This window comes from Phoenix dactylifera, chromosome 1, assembly GCF_051530095.1.
Source record: "Phoenix dactylifera cultivar Ajwa chromosome 1, Ajwa_hap1_PhDact_Kaust_v1.1, whole genome shotgun sequence".
In the NCBI taxonomy this organism is placed as follows: Eukaryota; Viridiplantae; Streptophyta; class Magnoliopsida; order Arecales; family Arecaceae; genus Phoenix; species Phoenix dactylifera.
In genome coordinates this window covers 72,618,022-72,639,991 of record NC_143190.1, presented here as the reverse complement: position 1 = coordinate 72,639,991, position 21,970 = coordinate 72,618,022, and positions in this window count along the sequence as shown.

Below are 21,970 nucleotides of genomic sequence, written 5' to 3'. Positions count from 1 at the left end.
CTGGAGATACGTTATAGACTAAAAAGAAAGAATTATTTAGGGCACTTCGTGATATTTTGTTCGTTAATTTTATTAAATATATTCGTATTCAGGCGGTATAAATCGTCCATTTAGAAAGAGGGGGAGGAGAAGCGTTGAACCCGGCCCGTAGAAACCCTGTTTACTTTTATCTTACACACAGAAAGCCGGAGAGCGTTCCCTTTTGTCGTCTTCCGTTACTCGCGCTTTTCATGGATTTTCGCGCTGCAGAAAGCAACCGACGCTTCCCCTGGAAGTCACGAATCTTTAAATCAATCCAGCGGCCCATATTCTCCCCGCAGTCTGCGCTCGTAAAAGTGGCGAGCAACGCGGGACGAGAGCACGTGCTTTCGCCACGTGTTCATCCCCATCGTTCAGCGCTCCTCGTACCGTAGCCTGAGGGAAAGGTCCCAATCCAACAGCCCGATCCTTTTGATCAAATGAAGTCCGCGGTTTGGACGGTGGAGATCGGTAGATAATCAGGTTGTAATCACGTCTTCACGACTCCATTTGGGGGACAAATTTCCGATGGCTCACATGCTTCGACGCAAGACAACGGTCATAAAGAATAGTAAAGTGGATTGTATAAGGATTTGGGAACAGGTGGGATTGGCGGAGTCAATCTATTCTCGCAGCGCACCAATTCCTTATTGCAGGGATTAGATGTTATTTAATCAGGATACCCCTGCGACTGCCATAATTGTTGCAGGCTGCTTTCCCTTGCAAATTCCAAAATATTCCGGTCCGTTGAACTGGCCTTTTGTTTATTTTATCTATTCGATCTTTTCTGAGAATTGTAAGTAACCGGAGTATCTGACCGAGAATTCTGCTATTTAAAAAATTATATTTATACTATTGAGAATCATTGCTTGTCGTATCTATATTAAAATTATATTTTTAGTTTTATTCTATTTAATTATTTCTTCTAAACTAATTATTTTATTTTTTTATGATTATCAAATTTTATTTTTTAGTAGATATTATTTTTTCATTTGAGTAGAAATCAGACATTTTATCTATATAATGCTCTATTTGGTGAGAGAAAGTAAGAGTTGTCCTTTTCGGCCGACACGGTCGATCTACTCTATGTAGTATACTATTCTACATGGTATTAGAGTGAGGTCGGTGAAGCTTCAATTTTTGAAGAACGACACCGGTGCTCTCAAATAAAATAATTTTATAATTTTTCAATATATTTTTTTAAAAAATATTTGATGAGCTTGGTATGCTTGATCTAAACTCTCATTATGATGAAATTAAATAACGTAAACTGTTAGTTCGTGGTTTGAGTAAGAAGTATAGTGTTTATATGCTTGTTATTTTTGAATGGGTTTAACAATCTACATTAGCAGAGTTAGAAAATATACTTGTTAATCAAGAAACACTTAATACTCAAATGCGTGATTTGTCTATATCCTCTAAAAACGAAGAGGTTTTAATTTTGAGAGTAAAAATAAAAATAAGAAGTTGAATAACAAATTTAAGAATTCAGAAAAAAAAAAAGATGAGCTAGAAAATTTGAGAAGTATAAAAATTCTAATCATAAGAAAAATTACACAATCAAAAAAAAATGTTATAGATGTGAAAAATTTAGCCACAAAATTCAAGATTGCAGGGTGAAGCTTAAACAATCTAATGTTGCATCCTCTACTTGAGAGCATGGGGGAGAGAAGAAAACTAATAGTTGGGCTCTCACTACTACTATTGTTGATTCTAGTTATTTGGATAGCCAACATGCATGTGTTTCTACTTTTTCTCATATGCCAGATATTGATTTTGCTCATGCTTGAATTATTGATTCTGGGTGTTATAACCATTTGACTGATCATAAAGAGATATCTGATTCTCTATATAATTATACTGGTTCTGATGTTATTGCTACTGCCAATCTTTCACGTTTTTCTATCAAAACTATTAGCGATTTATCTCTCATATCTTCTACTGGTTCTTCTATTTTCGTGAATATTGTTTATTATATTCATGTCATGAAGAAAATTTGATTTTTGTTTCACAAATCACGGACAAAGAATATTTTGTTTTATTTGGATCTAATACTGTAGAGATTTATGCTAATGTTAAAGCTTCTAGAAAGTTTATTACTTACAGCCAAAAAGTGAATAAGTTTTATGACATGTCTGTTAGTAATTCTTATGTTGATTGGACTCTTAATCATGATACCACTTATTTATAGCACGCTAGATTGGCTCCTGTGAATTATGAGAGACTTTAAGATATGCAAGCAGGGGACTAGTTAATGGGCTTCCCAAGATGAAGGCCAATACTAGCACTATTTGCATTGGAAGGCAGCATGGAAATATGCATAAGCTATCTTTTAAAGAAAGCCAAACAAAATCTTCTCAGCCACTATAGTTGATACATTCAGATCTACAAGAATGATTAGTACTCCATCTTTTACTAGTTTGAGCTATGGAGTTATCTTTATTGATGATTTCTTTAGATATGTTTGGGTTTATTTTGTTAGAGAAAAGTCAGAAGTGCTTGAGAAATCTGTCAATTTAAAATTTTGGTTGAAAAACTCTTTAAATTAAAAATTGGTTGCTTAAAAATCAATGGTGGTGGAGAATATATTTTAAAGAAACTCTCTAACTGTATGATGAGATATAATAGTTTACTTGCTTGGGTACATCTGAACAAAATGGTGTGGCATAGAGGAAGAACAAACATCCATTCGAGACTATTCATAGTTTGATCTATGTAAAGAATGTAAAGCATGAATTCTGGGCAAAATGCATGCAAACAGTAGTTTATGTTCTTAACAGGGCACCTTTGAGAAGTACCAATAATATGAGTCCGTATGAAAAATTGTTTGGAAAGTGTCTTGATATTTTTCATCTCCGTGTGTTTGGATGTGTTTGCTTTGTGCATGATTATGATGCATTTTCTAATAAACTAGATAAGAAGTTTGTCAGATATATGTTTCTTGGCTAAGATGAGGCTAGAAAAGGTTGGAGATGTATTAATCCTGAGACAATGAAGATTTATATCTCCAGACATGTTTTTGATTAGTGCTCTTCTTGATGGTCTTCTGATAGATCCTATTTTCCAATTGATGAGTTTCGATCAATTTCTGATGAGGAATGGGTATCTCAGAAGGATGTTGTTTCCACAAAATTTGATGAACCTTCTTCCCCTTCTTCAGCTCAACAGCCAGAGTCTTCTTTATCTTTGCCTACTTCGGGTACTCATAAAAGTCATGGAAAACTGGAGTACATGCCTCAAATTCTAAAAAAAATGAACATATTGTTAGAGAAGAAGAAAACATAAAGTTAATTGAAGATGAACCTGAAGCTTCTGAGGATCCATCACCATTGCTGAAAAGCAAGAGAAAGAAGAAAGCAGTTGACAGGTATGGAGATTGAAATTATTCTTCTATTGCTTATTGTTATGTTTTTACTGTTGTTGATCAGCTAGAACCCACTTCATATGATGAGACCAAAGGCATTGGTGTTTGGGAGGATGCCATGAAAGAAGAGATTTCAGCTCTTAAGAATAATGAGACATGGGATTTGGTTCCTTTACCCAGTGGTTCTTGCCCTATTTCTTGTAAATAGGTTTATAAGGTAATGAGGAAGAGTGATGGCACTATTGAACGCTACAAAGCTAGGCTTGTAGTAAGTAGATTTTCACAAAAGTATGAAGTTGATTTTGATGAGACCTTCAGCCCAGTTGCAAAATTAACTATTGTTAGAGTACTTATTTTCTTAGCGGCAATCAAAAGTTGGTCGTTGTGGCAAATGGATGTCAAGAATGTTTTCTTATATAGCAATCTTGATAAGGACATTTATATGTTGCAGCCTCGTGGTTTTGTTGACTCCTCTCATCTTGTGTTTGTTTGCAGACTAAGAAAAGCTTTATATAGTCTCAAACAAGTGTCTAGAGCATGGCATGAAAAAATTACAGAGTATTTGTTATTTTGTGGTTACTCTCCACCTTCTGCAGACTCTAGTCTATTTATGAAGTATGCTAGTAAAAGTATAGTAATAGTTTGCCTTTATGTTGATTATTTGATTATTACTAATGATGATGTTGATAAGGTCCATAGTGTTTGCAGACATCTCTATACAGCTTGAGATGAAAGAACCTGGTGAATTAAGATATTTTCTTGGCATTGAAGTAGCTAAGCTTAAATATGGCTATTTTATTTGTCAAAGAAAATATGCTCTTGATTTATTGAATGAGTATAGATTGGCTAATTGCAAGAATATGCGAACACCAATTGAATCAAATTTAAAGTTGAGTAGAGAGCATGGCAAACATCTTAATGATCCTAGCATGTATAGACAGGTTTTGGACAGTTTGATCTATTTGACTATCACAAACCAGATATTTCTTATGTAGTTGGCATTGTCAACCGATATATGCAATGTCCTCAACAGCCACATATTGATGCAGTTTTATGGATCCTAGATATATTGCTAAAACTGTTGATTATAATATTTTATATACTAATAATTCTTCAGTAAAGTTAGTAGGTTTTACAAATGTAGACTATGTTGATGGTGTAGACACACATAGATCTACTAGTGGTTATTCTTTTAGCTTGGAATTTGGTATTATTTCTTGGTGCAGTAAGAGACAACCTACTTTTGCATTGTCTTCTACAGAGGCAAAGTATCATGTGTCCACCCACGATGGCAATTCAAGAGTCGACTTGGCTCATTAGGTTGCTTGGTAATTTAGGCCGGGACAAAATATATTGTTCCTATAATAATAAGAGCGCAATCCAATTGTGAGGAATTCGGTAGTTCACCATGATTTTATTAGAAAAAAATTACAAATGAAGAGATTGATTTGCTTTTAGTTTTTACGAAGAAGCAGCTATCGGATATCTTCACCAAAGGATTGGCGACCGAGCGATTTGAAGATTTGTGCAACAAGCTCGGCATTGTCAGCATGAACTTCACAATGAGAGGAAATATTGAGAATCCTTGCTTGTCCTAGATATGCTAGGATTATATTTCTAATTTTATTCTACATAGAGTAGATTGACCGTGCCAGCTGGAAGAAAAAATAATTAGGAGTGAGAAAAAGTATTTTTATTAAAAATTGAGCTACACAAAAAGGTACATAGAGTAGGTTGACCATGCCAGCTGGAAGAAAAAATAATTAGGAATGAGAAAAGGTATTTTTATTAAAAATTGAGGTTCTCTCTTATCCCCCCCCCCCAAACAAACATGAAGACACACTCGCCGCATAAACTCATACAAACACATACAAATGCCCTGAAAGAAAAATCCCTAGAAAAACCTTTTATGATATAGCCTAAATTTGATCTACCTATCATGGACTGATACATGATCTAACAGGACACATGGAACTCTTATTTTCAAGCTGATCCAAATAAAGAAAGCTATAAGGTAGTCTCCTACATAGATTCAGACACTGAATAGTCCAACTCCGATGAAACAGATTCATATACAAAAAGGGCTCAAGATCCCTTACTCAACACATCTCAGGCCTCCACCATTGTCGGACAGAATCCTACAAAATAAACTAATTCGTCGACAATAAAATGGGTTAAAGTAAACGGCATTGCTTGGTACATTAAGATGTTAGCTTGGAACCTGGAATAATCAACTATGGTAATTCATAGAGTGCTCTATTATATGATTCAGTTGATAAAAGAATTTGAGATACTTCTTACCTTGGTGTATTTTGGCCAATTCTTGCATCCAACTCCTCAATGGCCTCCTAATTTTGCTTATTTATTTGGCCTTTGGAGATATATTATCTTATCCTCCTATTCAAGCTTAAAGGCTAGGATAATGAGAGACATGGTTCAATGAGACTACGATTCAGATCCTCCTCCCTCTTTTTGATGATTGATCCTCGTTATTCTTTTTAAGTAGTTATATCTTTCAAATGTTTCAGGCTTTATTAGTGTAGGAACTAATAAACGCACATTTTTTGAGGTACGGGAAACAAAATAAATGCACTTCAATTTGTATGGCATGCTCAATTAGTATAATCCTTTAAATTATAATTTTTACTACAGGTATATATTCATATTGTTGCTGGAAATTGGACCCGGGGGCGACCACTGGCTGAGAAGGAGGGGCTCCGGCGTGAGATGGCGGGTGGCGGTCCGTCGGCGAGCGGCATCCTCCGGGGGACCTGCCAAAAGCCGGTGGCCGGGGTTTCCGGCGCCGGCCAGAGGGGTTTCCGATGCTTAAGTCAGAGGGGGCAAGTGTATGGAGGGAGAGAAAATATATCCCAGAGATTCAGAGTACAGCCCCTTCTAAGATGGAGGGGTTCCCCTTTTATAGAGGGGCACAGGATTACCTGTGATGTGATGGGGCGAACGAGTTACCGTCATGATTGAGCATGTCGCATGAATTAATGCACGATCGTGTGAATTAATGCATTGCGGTAGGAGATCAGGCCGGAGCAAATGAGTCGTCGTGGCTGATCGGACGTAGCCGAGCGGGTCAGCTGTTTGCCGTGGAGGGCTTGAGATCTGTAGACAGCATGCGCATTGATTGTTGAGTGAGCCGGAGATCGGTGGAGGCCATGCGCATTAATTGTTGAGTGAGCCAGAGATCAACAGAGGCCATGCGCATTAATTGTTGACAGCAGTAGCAGGGCGTGGTCATTGGTCGAGCTGCAGGAGGATGTGACCGCTGCAGGTGGATAGCGAGGTCGAACTTCCGAGGTCGAGGATGCTGAGGTCGGGTGCCCTAGTCGGGCGTCTCGGAGTCACGCGCCTGGCCGAGGGCCAGGTCGAGAGCCCTGAGGTCGGGCTTCCAGGTGGGCATCTTGAAGTTGGACGCCTCCAGGTCGGGCGCCAGGTCGGACGCCTCCAGGTCGGGCGCCTTCAATCACGTGCTGGTGATGTGCTCACGTGCTTCGGGGCGATTTATTTTCTCCCAACACTACCCCCTGACTTCCGAGTTCGAGCCATTTGCGAGCTCGGGCGTGGGAAGTAGTTGCCTTCATTGCATTAGTGGGGGCCAGGTGGCTTCGAGCTATTTCGTTGTTTCGCGCGCTTTGGGGCATCTTTAATGGGAGAAGATGGGGCGGCGCCCTTTCGTCTTTTGAGGTTACTCCGCATCGTGGGCTCATGATGGGGCTTCGGGATCCAGCGGGACACCGCTTCGATTCTGCCTTAAAGGCATTGATCCAGGTAGGTATGTCACTTCCATTCTCGGGACTGACATGTGGCGCGATCTGGGCAGAAGGCGGGATCCAGTCCCGCCGATCTGGGCCGTCGAGAGGGTCTATATAAACCCCCTGACTTAGCCCTAGAAAGATCTTGCTTGGCCGTTTGTTGTTGCTGCTCCCCTCTTTTCCTTCTGTCCTTTTTCCTTCCTTCCCAGTTGCGATCGAGTCTTTCCGGCGGTGCCCTGAGATGATTTCCGGCGACCCCTCCGTAGGTCATTTTTCCACGTTGGCTCGGGGATTCCCCTTCTTCTTCTTCTTTTCCGTCTTCGTCCTTTGTTTTCTTCTCCGCCTTTCTTTTTGAAATGGGTCGTGGTCCAAATGAGGTCAGGTCTGGCCTGACTGAGGAGGAACTAGAGCTGGTCCGTTCCTGGTTCTTCTTTCGGCCGGAGTTTCATCTCGAGTTTGCAGGGTCGGAGGACCGGGTGACGAGATCTCCTCCAGGTCGGATCGGGGTGTACGTTGAGACACTATGGGCCGTCCTGCAGTTTCCTCTTCACGAGTTCGTGAACGAGTTGCTGGTGGAGTACTAGCTCGTCCCAGTACAACTCGCTCCGAACTCGTGGAGGACCATCATCGGGTTCCTTTCCATTTGCCATGCGCACGGGATTCCGACCTTGGTGAATGTCTTCCGCCAATGCTTCTTGTTGAAGTCGAACCCGACGGACGGAGAGTGACTTTACTTCGCCTTTCGGGGCGGTATGTCACTCTTCTGAGGTGCCCCTTCCTCTATTCATAAGTGGAAGGGGAGGTTTTTCTTCCTTTCCTCCGAGCTCTCATGGGGATTTGACCCGAGGTGGGGGTACCCCCGGCTGAAGGCCCTTAACAGGCTCACCTAGCTTTCGGCAGACGAGCAGAGAGTTCTTGATGCTCTGCATAGCCTCAGGAGGGATATCCTTCTGACCGACTTCTTGAGCGAGGAGGCTCTTGTGAACGTCGGCTTGAGCCCGGCGCGCCACGAGGGTAAGAGCAGTCGCGCTGCTCCTTCTTCATTTTGCTATCCTTTGTCTTATTCGTTTCTTTCTTTATATGTTCTGATACTTAGAGATTTTTCTTCTTTTCAGACATTCCCAACATGGTGACCAGCAATACCGCGCTTTTCGCCCGGTTGAAGAGGAGGGCGACCGAGGCTGGCGGGGCTCTTTCCGAGACCAGGAAGAAGGCGAGGTCGGCCTCAACTTCTGCTCCTACCGAGGCGAGGGGCTCTGGGGCCGGGACATCTGAGTCTGTCCGGGAAAGGGCCCCAGCGACCGAGCACGCAAGCTTGGGTTCCAGGGGTGTCGGACTCGGTGCCTCCAGCCTGCCCCGCCCCCGTCTCTCAATGGGCAGGTCGACCGATCGTCCGTCTGTGGTGCTCGGGCCCCGAGTCGAGCAGAGGCCCTAGGGTCCCGAGCGCGTCCCATCCCGCCTTCGTGAGCCCAAGCGGGCCGAGCTCATCGGGGGTCGGAGATCGCTCCGAGAAGGGATCTGGCGACCTAGAGTCTCCAATCCGTGAGGGCAGTTCGGCCCTCCACGATAGCGATGTCGTGCGCGAGGTATTTCATCGCGCATTGCTCCCAGCTGACCGGGCCGAGTTCGAAGCCATCGACCTCAGGGATCTTATCAATCAGACATACTGCAATGCTGCCCGGGCAAGTCGCCTTCTCATTTTTGCTTTGGTTATTGGTATTTTCTTCACTTTCGCTTATCGTTGTTTTTCCTGTAGTATCTCCATGAGATCGACACGCTGGTATTCAAAGCTTTAGGATACCAGAATGAGGCCCAGAGATTCCAAAGGCAGCTGGAGATGGCCGAGAAGAGGCTTGCCGACTCTGAGGCCGTGCGGGTAGAGGCCATCGTGCGGATGGAGGCTGCCGAAGCCGAGCGACAGTCAGCAGTCGGCCAGCTCGAGGAGGAGAGAGCCTAGCATACACTAGCAAGGTCGGAGTTGCGCGCCTCCGAGGTGCATCTAGCCGAGGCCCGCGCCGAGGCCGCCGGCCACAAATATGAGGGCGGGGTTCTCCACCTGAAGGTTGAACAGCTTAAAGCTCGAGAGAAGAGGGCGCTGGAGCAGGCCCAGAACGCGATGGAACTCTTCAAGGGGTCGGAAGAGTTTCGTGACCTGATGGAGGAGGAGGCCGTGGATGGGTTCCTCCGCGGCTTCGAGAATTTTTGAAGGCAAATGCAACGGTTCTGCCCCCAGCTCGAACTTACAGGCATTCGGCCGAGGATGGAGATCGGTGCGGAGAGCGAGCTTGATATCCCTACGATTCTCGAGGCCGAGCAGGAGGCCGCTGAGGACAAGACGGATGCGGCTGAGCAGGCAGCTCGAGAGACTCCCTCTGGGGAAGTCGCCAGGGGCGTTCCCAAGAGCACTGGCGAAGCTCCGTCTGAGGCCGCCGCGGAAGGTTCCGAGTCAATTCCTGCCGAGGACCCCCAAGTGATCATCGTGGACGACCCCGAGGTCGGGGCCGATGAAGCCGCAGCCTCTTAGGACTTAGCCTCCTCTTTTTCTTTGTTCTCTTTTTTGTAGGTGAGGTCCGCCTTTAAACACGATCGAACCTCAATTTTGTACTTGGCCTTCGGGCCCTTATCAATGAAGAGCTTTCTTTTTCTAAATTTGGGTATGCTTCTATTTGCATAATGGATAAACCTTTATTTTGGCTACTTGAGTTGGATTCCCCTTTGGTGAATTTCTTCAAGTCTTCAAGCTCAGCTAAGTCTCTAGACTTAGATTCTGGTAGAATTCGCCAAGTTGTTAGGCTTAGTTCTAAGAAGGATCATGTTGAGGCTTTAGGCTTAGACTTTAGGAAAACTCGCTAAGTCTTTGAGCTCGGGCTCCGAAGAAGTCCCGCTAGGCCTTTAGGTTTGTCTTCCGGAAAAATTTTGCCAAGTTCTTGGGCTTGGCTTCCAGATTGCCGAAGCTTTGAGCTCGGACTCCGAAGAAGTTCCGCTAGGCCTTTAGGTTTATCTTCTGGAAAAGTTTCACCAAGTCCTTGGGCTCGGCTTCCAGATTGCCGAAGCTTTGAGCTCGGACTCCGAAGATAACATAGGCCGAGGTCGGAATGTCGTTGGAGCTTCCATGCTTTGGATCTCGAACTTGGTCGGTGCGCCAGCAGGTAGGATTAGGTCTCATGGTAAGTGACTTGGCGCCTCGGAGCTCGGCTAGAGCATCATCGGGCGGAGCTCGAGGTTGCCGTTACAGGCCGTCTCGGCTTGAGTCGACATTCGGACTCGGCAAAGCCCTCGTCCAGGGGGGTCCGGAGCAAGATTGAGCCGGGGATTGACGGTGAGGAGCTTCCTGCACTTGGTCAGAAGATTACATGCGAGGTCGAGGGAACCTCGGCTCGTGATCGATTTAGGAGAGCATTCTGGCCTTAGTCGGGGTTTCGTTGACCGTTCTGTAATATAAGCAGGTAAGCACAATGATATAGGTGCTGGGTAGGATATACCTCTCGCACCATCGAAGTCAGGCATCTCATGTTGAGGTAAGCGACTCCGCTCTAAAGTTGGCTTTCAGCGGTGCTCTTTGGCATGCAGTCCGTTTTGGGCGCGCCTGCACACCAGGGGGTCCGCGTAGGTACTACCCCTGGGTCGTGCACTACGGGGGTCCGTGTAGGCACTACCCTGTCGTCGTAGCGCGCTGCGGGGGTCCGCATAGGTACTACCCCGTTGTTGAAGGCCTCGGGGGTCCGCGTAAGTATTATCCCATTGGTAAAGGCCTCGGGGGTCCGCATAGGTACTACCCCATTGTTGAAGGCCTCGGAGGTCCGCGTAGGTACTACCCCGTTGGTGAAGGCCTCGGAGGTCCGCGTAGGTACTACCCCGTTGGTGGAGGTGATCGGTTCATTCAATTTTGAAAATAAACCACGCAATAGCACGTATCCTGTAGGATAGTGATTACGGATGTCGGTCCACAGGGATTGAAGAATAAGTTATTTTTTCTAATTAAATAATGACTTCAAAGAACATAGGTTGAGTAAATAATAGAAACTAAGAATTAATGTAGATATAGTAGTACGAATTATCAATGGAGAGAGGTGTTTAGGGCTAGATTCCACCGATAGAGTTGTATCCGTGACGCTTTTAATGATTGAGTTGTATTTAAGACTTGATTGCTTCCGACTACAAGCCAAAGCAATCATTAGAAATTATGATTAATTCGCAGCATGAATCATCTAAGTCTAGCACAAACTATCTATTCTAACAATAAGCATGGCCTGTCTAACCTAGCATGATGCATCTGATCATTAAATCATTAAAAAAAAATAAAATTGATGTCACATGAATATCTCCTCCAAACCATAGGTGTTGGATTCGATGAAATAGATCAATCTATGTAAAGTATTTTCTGCAAGATAAACAATTCACATAAATTGAATAAATCATAAGATCAATTGATAAATTCTTCATCATGCAACAATTTAACGATACAAACTCAAATCAATAAGAACAAAACGGATACTCCTCTATGGCTTCGTCAACCCCTAAACCGAGGTTTAGCTGCTCATGATGCTCGGCGACTTTGATCGGCTCGCTGAGAGGGTCCACGCCACCTTCCTCATAATTTTCCAAAATATCCTCTCTTTTTTTTAATTTCTTTTTCCTTCTTCTTTTTTTTTTCTATTTCTTTTCCTTCTTTTTTTTTCTTCTGGTTCGGCCCTTCACTGAAACAGGGCCTCCCCTGTTTTCTGTTCAACCGAGCCCCCCTCCCCCCTTTGCCACCGAACGCCCCCTCCCCTCTTATAGCCGTCCGGCGCACGCGGAGAGAAGGAAGAAGGGATCACGGCGGCTGATTCCGGGGCGTGGTGCCGGGAGGCAGATCGTGGACGAAGAGGATGAAGGGCTGGATCTCGGGAGCTGGTTGCGGAAGAGGTGATCCGTGGAATATGGATACGGACGGGAGAAGGGGCTGAATACATATCCCAACTTGGATGCGTGATCCTTGGCATGATGCGGGAGGGCTGAATCACAGGCTGGGGATTCCGGAATGGAGTTGACACGTGAAGCTTGGAATTGAATCACGGACGCAAAAGATCTCAAATTCGGAAGGGGGCTGGGATCATGCTTGCAGTCGGACGGAAGGAGTTGGATTACCGGCTGCTGGGAAGGAGACAACTCCGAAAAAAAAGCTGGCTGGGATTCCGAATCCGGAAGAGGGAGACGGCCGGTGATCGCGGAGGATTTGGTCCTCTACTCGCTCGGATTGCTGGCAGCACGCAGCTGATGGCGGGGTACCCGGGGATGAAGATGATGCCGCTTGGATGCGGAAGACGCCCGGCTGAATGCGTCGCAGGAGAAGAGGAATGGAAGACTGGTGGGAGTCGATCACGGTTTGGAGCTGGGAATCGATCGCGGAGGATTTGGGAGCATTGCTTTGAAGCGATGATCTGGGAGGCTTTGGTGTGCTGGGGAGGATTTGGTATCAACGGCACAAAGGTCTCCCCTGTTTCAGCTGAGAAAGAGAAAAAGAAAAAAAAGAAAAAAAATCATTTCTTGCTCTATTTTGACGTGAAAATGGGCATATGTGGATTTAAAACAAAGGCCTCCCCTGTTTCGCTTAGTGATGCAGAGATGAAAATTTCTGAACCCTTGGATTGCTTGGGGGAGCCACGGACAGTGGTCGATGCTTGATCTCAATCCAATTGGCTGAAGTTGGGTGCATGCATGGCAGCTGGGCATTGGGCTCGAACCCACTGTTATTGAGCTGAGACGTGCCAGCCGGTACGCTCGGAAGGCGGAAACATGTGAATTATTTACTTCTTACCATATTTTAAATTTATTTCAGAGATTGTTCAATTTTATGGTAAAATAAGTAGTTGTCCTTTTAAGAACATTGGTAAATGCTGGAAAAAAATTATTAAATTATAGCTTAATCAGTACTTATCAGGAGGTCTCGGGGATCCGCATAGGTACTACCCTGTTGTTGAAGGTCTCGGGGGGCCGTGTAGGTACTACCCCGTTGGTGAAGGCCTCGGAGGTCTGCGTAGGTACTACCCCGTTGGTGAAGGCCTCGGGGGTCCGCGTAGGTACTACCCCGTTGGTGAAGGCCTCAGGGGTCCACGTAGGTACTACCTCGTTAGTAAATGTCTTTCCGAGGCCGAGGGAGCTTGGGCTCACTGTTGACTCAACGGGGCATCCCGACCTTAGTCGGGGAATCGAGCACGAGGTCGAGGGAGCTTGGGCTCGCTGTCGACCTGGTGATGCTTTCCGAGATCGAGGGAGCCCGGGCTTGCTGTCGACTCAGTGGGGCATCCCGACCTTAGTCGGGGAATCGAGCACAAGATCGAGAGAGCTTGGGCTCATTGTCGACCAGGTGATGCTTTCCGAGGTTGAGGGAGCTCGGGCTCGCTGTCGACTCAGCGGGGCATCCCGATCTCAGTTGGGGTTTTTGATGGAGATCGAGACCGAGCTCGACATCGACGTGGCGAGGTGTTCCAGACATGGCTGGGGCATCCGAACTTGGTCGGGCATCCGAGCTTGGTCGGGCATCCGGAATTGGTCTGGCATCCGAGCTTGGTCGGATTTGCTGAATATCACAATTATACCAATATCAGGAGGAGCATGGAATAATTAAAGGAGAACTGTGAATGAATTAACATGAGAAGGGGACGAGAATCGTGTTCCCAATCGTCGAGGACCCCTCAGAGCTCTATTGGTAGTACATTCGAAGATTTTCGAAATTTCAGCTTCGTGGAACGAGAGTCCCTTCGAGAGATTCCAGCTTGTATGCTCCGGATCGCTGGACTCGTGCAATCCGGTATGGTCCTTCCCAGTTCGAGGCAAGCTTTTCCTGCTCGATGGGCTGAGAAGCTTTTGCTCTCCTGAGGAGAGATCTCCTGCCTTAAGGAGCTTGGCTTTTACTCTGGAGTTGTAGTACTGTGCCGTTTTTCGTTGATATCTCGTCATGTGAACTCGGGCTGCCTCCCTTGTCTCCTCGATGAGGTCCAAGTTGCCTCTGAGCTGGGAGGAGTTGGAGGCTGCGTTGTAATGTTTCACTCTTTGTGAGGGGAGTCCAACTTCCAGGGGGATGACAGCTTCTGTTCCGTATGCCAGATTGAAGGAGGTCTCGCCGATAGGAAGTCGGAATATGGTTCTATAGGCCCAGAGGACATTGTAAAGGTCTTCGACCATTGTCCCTTGGATCGGTCGAGCCTAGCCTTGAGCCTCTGGAGAATGGTGCGATTCGTCACCTCGGTTTCTCCATTCGTCTGTGGATGGGCTACCGAGGTGAAGCGGTGGTCGATGCTGAGCTCGGAGCAGAATTCTTTGAAACGGATGTTGTCGAACTGATGGCTATTATCAGATATAAGGATACGGAAAAGTCCAAATCTGCAGATTATTGACTTCCAAACAAAGTCCCGCATCTTCTGCTCGGAGATCTGGGCCACTGGTTCGGCTTCGACCCATTTGGTAAAGTAGTCGATGGAGACGGCCAAAAATTTTCTCTGCCCGGTCACCAAGAAAAATGGTCTCAGGATGTCAATCCTCCATTGGGTGAATAGCCAGGAGGCACTGATCGAGGTCAGCGGGATCGAGGATCGGCGCTGGATGTTGGCATTCCGCTGGCATCGATCGCATCTTTGGATGAAGTACGTGGCATCCTTTTGAAGTGTGGGCCAATAGTATCCTTGGCGCAAGATTTTGTGGGCCAGTGCTCGGCCTTCCAGATGGTTTCCGCATATCCCTTCATGAACCTCTCGCATAACATAGTCCGCCTCTGACGGGCAGAGGCATCTGAGGAGGGGAGAGGTGAAAGATTTTCAGTAGAGCTTGCCTTCATATAATATGTACCGGAAGGCTAGACGCCTGATTCGGCGAGCCTCGAGCTCATTATTGGGAAGGATTTCAATTTGTAGATAGCTGACAAACTCGTCCACCCAGCTTGGCTCGGTGTCGATGCAGAGGGTTGGCTCAGGCTCCTCTATGCTGGACGTTTGGAGATATTTGAGCATTGTGGTCTTAGAAAGCTCGCTCATGTGGGAGGTCGCCAGCTTCGACAATTGATCTGACCTTATGTTCTCTGTCCTGGGAATATGCTGGATGTTAAAGAAGCCCAAGGTGGACGTGAGGTCTCGCACCTTTTGGAGATATCTCTGCATCGATGGCTCTCTTGCTTCAAAATCTCCCAAAATCTGGCTCACGACCAGTTAGGAGTCACTGAAGACCTTCATGTCCTCTGCTTTCAGCTCCTTTGCCAATTTCAGCTCGGCGATGAGCGCCTCGTACTCTGCTTCATTGTTCGAGGCTAGAAACTCGAGGCGTAGGGCATGTTACGCAACTATCCCATCTGGGCTTGTAAGGATAAGACCTGCTCCGCTAGCCTCCGAGGTTGAGGAGCCGTCTACATATAAGACCCATGGCTGCCTCGGGGTCTCCTCCACTGGCATGAGTGGGAGCTCGGGATCATCCGGCAAAGTGCACTCCACGATGAAATCGGCGAGTGCTTGGGCTTTGATTGTCGGCCTTGGACGGTATTCGAGGTCGAACTTTCCGAGCTCGACTGCCTACTTTGCAATCCTCCCGGCGCGATCCGAGCATTGCAGAATCTGCTTCATAGGCTGGTCGGTCAGTATGGCCACAGTGTGGGCCTGGAAGTAGGGCCAAAGCCTCCGAGCCAAGATGACTAGGGCAAAAATTGTTTTCTCCAGTTTCGAATATCGGATCTCGGTATCCCTCAGGATCCGGCTGGCATAATACACTGGTCTTTGAAGCTTGTTCTCTTCTCGGACCAGGACCGAGCTTACCGCAACCGGTGAGACGGCCAGGTACAAATAGAGGAGCTCACCTTGCTGGGGTTTTGTGAGTAATGGAGGGGAAGCAAGAAGGCACCTAAGCTCTTCAAAAGCTTGCTGACATTCCTCCGACCATAGGAAGTTCTTAGGTCGCTTGAGGATTGTGAAGAATGGGAGGCACCGCTCAGCCGACCTGAAAATGAATCTTTCTAGGGTTGTGACCTACCCAGTGAGCCGCTGCACCTCCTTGACCGTCTTTGGTGGTATCATCTCTTGCAGTGCTCGGATCTTCTCGAAATTTGCTTCGATTCCACGCTGGATGACTACGAAGCCAAGAAATTTGCCCGAGGTGACTTCGAATGCGCACTTAGCAGGGTTGAGCTTCATCCGATACTTCCTAAGTGTGGAGAATGTCTCGTTGAGGTCAGCCACGTGGTCCTCCGCTGTTCGGCTCTTCACCAGCATGTCGTCCACATAGACCTTCATGTTTCAGCCTATTTGGTTTTTAAAGATTCGGCTGACCAGCCTTTGATATGTTGCTCCAGCATTTTTCAATCCGAAAGGTATTTGTTGCCCAGATAGACAACCCAAGAGGGGGGGGGGGTGAATTGGGTTTTAAAATAACTTAGCTATTTAAAACGTTTGTGGATGACTAATTAATGCTTTAACGTGATGATTGATTCGTTTATATGTGCTGTGAATGAAATGAGAGAAATAGAGAGAGACAATCAATCACAAACACAATGTTTTATAGAGGTTCGGAGCTAACCCTTGCTCCTACGTCCACTCCCCAAGTCTCACTTGGGAATTCACTATAACCCTTTGGATTACAGCCGGTTGTTTTACAAGCTCACAACCAAACTTGTTGTTTTACGAGCTCACAACGAACTCGATCGGTTTTTTCTGACTCACCGACTAGAACCACCCCGATTGTTTTCCCGGGATCACAATCGAACCCTTATACACGTTGGTTTTACACTCGGCTCACCAACCAACCTCTACACCCTTGATTCAATCCCCCGATTGAACCAAGCAAAGACAAGATGTAAATAAAAGGGACAAACGGAAAACAAAGCTTCTCAAAAGCAGATAAATAACAATATAAACTGAAGAGAGGTTAGAAGCCCTCAAACACGTTTGAGTTGGAGTTGAGTAGGGCTTCTTGAGCTTCGAGTCTTGTTGACCCCCTAATGGATTTTGATGAATACAAAACACTAGAGTATAATTCCATTTATCTTAACAATTTAATTGAGGATTTCATGTATTTTATTAAGAATATTGTTAAGAAATGTCTAGGCAAGTTCCCATGATTTTTTAAGGACTTATTGAAGAATTTTTGAGATGAAAGAAAAAGTTCAGGGACAGCCGAGACGTCTTCGGGTTGTCTCAGAGACGTCTCTGGCACAAACAGGAAGAACTGGCACGTCTGGAGACGTCCCCGGCACCTGCCGAGTCGTCCCCGCGATAGCGGAGTCGACTCTCTCAGTAGCGGAGTCGACTCTCTCAGTGGCGGCAGAAAGGCAGTTTTCAAGAGATATGCGCGAGACGTCCCCACCGTACGCGGAGTCGTCCCCGCAAGTAAAAAGCAGACTTTCCGAGTCGTCCCCGAGGTAGCGGAGTCGGCTCTCTCAGGGTTTTCCAGAGGATGTCATTTTCGGTGATAAGGCAGCGGAGACGTCCCCTGAAAGAGCGGAGTCGACTCTCTCAGAGAATTCCAGAAGACATATTTTTCGGAGTTATAACAGCGGAGTCGTCCCCAAGGCAGCGGAGTCGTCCCCATGCAAAAAGTGCAAACAAGCCGAGACGTCCCCGTAAAGTACAGAGACGACCCTCTCAGAAAAACAGAAAAACAAGGATTCAAACGATACAATTTCAGAGTCGTCCCCGTAAAGTGCCGAGTCGACCCCAAACAAAGTGAAAAGTAAATTTATACAGCCGAGACGTCTCGCGTTGAAGCGGAGACGTCTCCGGAGCGCCTGGGACGCGACTGACAACTTTTGCAGGTTTGGTTTGAATTTCAAATCTCTTTTACTTTATCTCTAACGGCTATATTTGCTTTTTGGGCTATAAAAGGGACCTCTTAAGTGCTTCTCAACAACTCTTCACCAACCAAAAGCTAGATCATTTAAGAGAGAAGCAAGAGAGAGAAGTTCAAGGAAGTGAGTGCATTCAAGTGAAGAAATCAAGTGCTTTCAAGCTTCCCAAGTGATTTCAAGCTCAACCACTCTCTTCCGCTCGAGATTCAAAGCTCATACTCAAGCCTACGCGATCCACATCGGAAGAATCATCATTTTCCACGCTTCCAACGGCAAAAGGATTCTTCCGGGTTCTATTGTTTATCATTGTCATATTTGCTTATTTAGAGCTTTTCAATCCTTTGTAAAACCTTTCATTGTGGTGCTTGTTCCAGTCAAGGGACTTGGAACAAGGGAAAGGCGTCCCAAGCCTAAGTGAAATTGGGGGTTATAGGGTTTGTTGTTAGCCCGGTGTAAAACAACGAGTTGGATAGTGAACTCGCAAAACTACCGTACTGTAATCGTGGATTATAGTGGAAATTCCCAAAGGTGCTTTGGGGAGTGGATGTAGGAGCAGTGGAGGCTCCGAACCACTATAAAAGCTTGTGTTTGCGATTGTTTGTCTTCATAGCTTTATTTTAGCTTTAGCTCATACATTTGTGTGTTTTATTTTTTAATTAGACAAAAGTTTTAAAACACCCAATTAACCCCCCCCTCTTGGGTGACCATCTCTGGGCAACAAGTGGTATCAGAGCAGGTGCTCTGTATATTTCTTGAAAGACCTAACCATCTTAGCCAAAGATCTAGATGGCAACACCCTTTAACAATGTTCCTACTGAGGGGCAAGCAACCAATAGATCTCCACTCTTCAATGGGACAAATTATACCTATTGGAAGACGAGAATGAGAATCTTCATTCAAGCACCAGACTATGCCTTGTGGAGGGTTATAGTCAAGGGACCACAAGAACCATCACACATGGTTAATGGCATTCAAGTTCCCAAACCTGAGGAGGATTGGGATGAGAATGATGATAGGATGGCTCAACTCAATTCAAGAGCCATGAACTCATTATTTTGTGCTCTAGATGTAAATGAGTTTAATAGAGTCTCCACATGTAGTTCCGCTAAGGAAATATGGGATAGGCTTGAAGTTACCCACGAGGGTACAAATCAAGTCAAAGAGTCCAAAGTGAACATTCTAGTTCACAAATATGAGTTGTTTAAGATGGAACCCAATGAAACCATCATATGCATGTTTACACGCTTTACCGATATAATTAATAGTCTAAAGAGTTTGAGTAAATCTTATACTAATCCGGAACTTGTAAGTAAAATTCTCAGGTCTTTGCCGAAAGCATGGGAAGCAAAGGTCACGGCGATCGTAGAAGCCAAAGACCTCAACACCTTGGGGCTAGAACAACTTTTGGGCTCATTGATGATGCATGAGCTCACGATGAAGCAACATGAAGATGATTTGCCAAAGAAAAAGACAATTGCACTCAAGGCTACTTCGAGTGTGTGTGAAGAAGAAAGTAGTGAGAGTGAGGAAGAAAGTGAGGACGAGGACTTGGGTTTGATAGTTAGGAAGTTTAAAAAATTCATGAGGAAAAAGAAACCCTTTCCAAGGAAAAAGTTTGGAGGGAGAAATGATTAGAAAAAAGAAAAAGAAAAAGAAAGAGACCCAATCATATGCTACGATTGCAAGAGACCAGGACACATTCGTTCCGAATGCCCTCAACAAAAGAAGTTTTTTGGAAAGAAGAAGAAGAAGGCATTGAAAGCAACATGGGATGATAGTGACACATCATCCTCCGAGGAAGAGAAGGAAGAGACCGCCAATTTGTGCTTCATGGCATTCGAAGACGACGAGGTATGCCTTGCAGCCGGGAATAAAAGGAGAATGTGGTATCTTGATAGTGGTTGCTCAAGGCATATGACCGGTGACAAGAGTCTCTTCGTCACTTTGAAATCAAAAGAAGGAGGAGTAGTCACATTTGGAGACAATGCTAAAGGTCAAATCATTGGTGTTGGTAAAATCTCCATTTCACCCTCCTCTTTTATTGACAATGTATTGTTAGTTAATGGACTAAAACATAATCTATTAAGTATAAGTCAATTTTGTGACAAGGGATTTAAAGTGTCATTTGAATCATCACTATGCATAATTAGTAGTCCAATTGACAATGAGATCATACTCACAGGACATAGGCATGGAAATGTTTACATGGTTGATCTTGATGATCTCACCATGAAGGATGGCCAATGTCTTGTAGCCATGAGTCCCAAAGTCAATGAGACTAGTTGGTTATGGCATCGTAGGTTAGGACATGCTAGCATGGATTTAATTTCTAAATTGATTACAAAAGATCTAGTCAAAGGACTACCAAAGATAGATTTTGAAAAGAACAAAATTTGTGCTGCATGTCAATTTGGGAAACAAACGAGAAGCTCTTTCAAGTCTAAAAACATAGTCTCAACAACAAAACCCTTAGAACTAATCCACATGGATTTGTTTGGACCCACTAGAACTGCTAGTCTAGGGGGTAAGAAATTTGGTCTTGTAATTGTTGATGATTTTTCACGTTTTACATGGGTTTCATTTCTTGCACATAAAGATGAGTCCTTTCCCGCTTTTATCAAGTTTCATAATAGAGTTTCGAATGAACTCAATCTTAAACTAAAAGCAATTAGGAGTGATCATGGTACCGAGTTTGAAAATCAGCACTTTGAAAAGTTTTGTGACGAAAATGGTATCAATCACAATTTCTCGGCACCTAGGACACCCCAACAAAATGGGGTGGTAGAAAGGAAGAATCGCACACTAGCAGATATGGCTCGTACCATGTTGTGCGAATCGGATCTACCAAAATATTTTTGGGCTGAAGCAATAAATACTGCATGTCACATTTTAAACCGTGCATTAGTTAGATCCATCTTGAAGAAAACACCTTATGAGTTAATAAAAGGTAAGAAACCAAATATAAGCTATTTTCATGTTTTCGGTTGTCGATGCTTTATTTTAAATAATGGAAAGGACAATCTAAGCAAATTTAGTGCTAAATCAGATGAGGGGATCTTCTTAGGTTATTCCTCATCTAGTAGAGCATACAGGGTCTTCAACAAGAGAACTCTCGTTGTTGAAGATCCATTCATGTTGTTTTTGATGAAGCTAATGGAGATTCTTCTAGAAAAGAAGAAGATGGTGATGCAGGTATACTTGAAGACCGAATGAAGGAATTCTCCATACAAGACAAACAACAAGAGGATGAGATCAAAGAAGATACAATTCAGCAAGATGAAGAAGAAGACCAACCTCCGTTGAGAAATCAAGATCTTCCTAAGGAATGGAGGTATGCACATGGTCATCCAAGGGATCTAATCCTTGGTGATCCCTCACAAGGGGTAAGGACAAGATCCTCTCTAAGAAATACTAGTAATTATCTTGCATTCGTTTCACAAATCGAGCCTAAATCACTAGAAGAAGCTGAAAAAGATGATAATTGGATGAATGCTATGCAAGAGGAATTAAACCAATTTGAAAGAAATGAAGTTTGGACTTTAATGAAAAGACCCCCTAATGTTTCAATTATAGGCACCAAATGGGTATATAGAAATAAACTAGATGAAGATGGAATAGTAATAAGAAACAAAGCTAGGCTAGTGGCCAAAGGCTATAATCAGGAGGAAGGAATAGATTTCGATGAAACTTTTGCTCCTGTTGCTAGGTTAGAAGCTATTAGACTACTTTTGGCATATGCATGCTTCATGGATTTTAAACTCTATCAAATGGATGTAAAAAGTGCGTTTTTAAATGGTTATATAATGGAGGAAGTTTATGTAGGACAACCTCCATGTTTTGAAAATCACTTACATCCAGATTATGTGTATAAATTGCATAAAGCATTGTATGGACTTAAGCAAGCCCCTAGGGCATGGTACGAAAAATTAAGTAATTTCCTAATTGAAAACAAATTTAAGAGAGGAAATGTAGACAAAACCCTCTTCATTAAAAGAAAAGGAAATGACTTACTGCTTGTACAAA